This window comes from Octodon degus, unplaced genomic scaffold (genome assembly GCF_000260255.1).
Source record: "Octodon degus isolate 3935 unplaced genomic scaffold, OctDeg1.0 scaffold00005, whole genome shotgun sequence".
In the NCBI taxonomy this organism is placed as follows: Eukaryota; Metazoa; Chordata; class Mammalia; order Rodentia; family Octodontidae; genus Octodon; species Octodon degus.
This window is the reverse complement of record NW_004524581.1, coordinates 18,699,625-18,701,877: the sequence shown is the minus strand read 5'-3', so window position 1 is coordinate 18,701,877 and position 2,253 is coordinate 18,699,625.

Sequence of the window (2,253 nt, the reverse complement as noted above, 5' to 3'; positions counted from 1 at the left end):
CCACGCTGCGCCTGGGCTGGGACTGGTCCCGCCGGCGCAGGGTAGCAGGAAACTCTCCGCACACTCACCGGACCTGGGCTAGGACGGGGTCTGGGGGCTCCTGGAACAGGGCAGAAAATCCTCAGGTGATTTCTTTTGATGTGCAGAAACTTCTCAATAAAATGAGATCCCATTTGTTGATTCTTTGAAATATTTTCTGCCCGATTTAGTTTTTATTCATTGACTCTGCCTGCCCCTAATGTATTGAATATTTCCATTTACTTTCTCTTCCAGTATAGATTTAGTATTTCTGTTTTAATGTTTGTATCTCTGATCCATTTTTACTTTAGTGTAGTGCATGGTGATGTATATGGATCTAGTTTTAGTTTTTGGCATGTGGAGAGCCAGTTTTTCCATCATCATTTGTTAAAGAAGCTATCTTTCTTCAATAAACATATTTGGCTGCTTTGTCAAAGATAAGGTGGCTGAGTGTGTTCATAGTTCTGTCTACATTTTGTAATCTATTCCATTGTTCCTCTGGTCTGATTTTTTGCCAGTAACCACGTTGATTTTATTGCAGTAGATTTGTAGTAGAATTTCAAGTCAGGGATTGTAATGCCTCTAGCCTGTCTTTTATTGGCCAGGATTGCCTTTACAATTCTAAGTCTTTTCTGGTTCCAAATGAATTTAAGGAAAGTTTTCTCTAACTTTGTGAGGTATATTAATGATATTTTCACCAGGATTGCATTGAATCTGTATAACAATTTTGGGAGCATGACCATTTTCACAAGGCTGATTATTCCTATCCAGGACCAAGGAATATCTTTCCATTTTGTGAAATCTTCCTTGACCTGTACTTTCAAAGTATTGTAATTTTTATTGTATAGATCTTATACTTCCTTTGTTAGATTGATTCCTAAGTATATTGGTGTTTTGGATGCTATTGTAAAGGGCATTATTTCTCTAATTTTTCTCTCAGTGAGTTTGTTATCTGTGTAAAGGAGTGTTATGGATTTCTCGGTGTTGACTTTGTATTTTGCTATGCTACTGATTTGTTTACTAATTCTAGAAGTTTCTTGGTGCAGTTTTCTGGATCTTCCATGTAGAGTATCAGGTCATCTGTGAATAATGATAGTTTAAAATCTTCCTTTCCTTTTCTTATTCTTTTATTTTCCCCACTTGTGTAAGGGCTCTGACTAATGTTTCCAGAACTATATTGAATAGGAATGGTGACAGTGGATATCCTTCCTTGTACCTGATTTTAGAGTAAAAGCTTTCAGTTTTTCTCCAACTAGAATGATGTTGGCTGATATTGGCATGTCAAACATGGCTTTTATCAGATTGAGCTATAGGCCATCTAGTCCAGTATACTGTAGGGTTTTGATCATGAATGAATGTAGGACTTTATCACTTTTTTCTGTGTCTATTGAGATGATCATGGGTTTGTTTTTAGCTCTATTGATGTGGTGTATTGCACTTACAGATTTGCATATGTTGAACCATCCTTGCATCCCTGTGATGAATCCTTCCTGGTTGTGTCTATAATCTTCCTGATGACTTGCTGAATTCTATTTGCTAGTGTGTTTTTGAGAATTCTGCATCTATATTTATAAGGGATACTGGCCTATAGACCTCTTTATTGGTTGCATCTTTTCTGGTTTTGGTATCAGTGCAATATTTGCCTTGAGAAATGAACTAGGGAGTATTGCTTCCTTTTCAATTACATTGAAGAATTTGAGGAGTATTGGGATCAAAGCTTCTCTAAATTTCTTGTAGAATTCAGCTGTGAACCCATCAGGTCCTGGAATTTTCTTTGTTGGTAACTTTTTCATTACATTTTTGATTTAATTGACTGATACTGGGTTACTCAGAGTTCTTATATCTTCTTGATTGAGTTTTGATAATTTATACTATCTAGAAATATGTCCAAGTCTTCTGTGCTTTTCATTCAGTGAGAGTAAAGATTTTCAAAGCAGTTATTGATGATCTTATATATTTTTACAGCAACTTTGGAAATTTCACCCTTTTCATTCCTTATAGCTTGGATCTGAGTTCTTTCTTTCCTCTTTTTTATGAGGTTGGCTAGGAGTTTATCAATTTTATTTCATTTTTCAAAGAACCAGCTCTTTACCATTGTGTTAGACCCTGGGCAATTTTATGGATGGAAATGAATGACAGTTCCTATTTCCAAAACTTTGAGCCAGTGAGAGACAGACAAGGAGGCATTGAAGTAGAAGGCAGCATACCCTTGGCCAAAGGTTTGAAAAAAAAAAA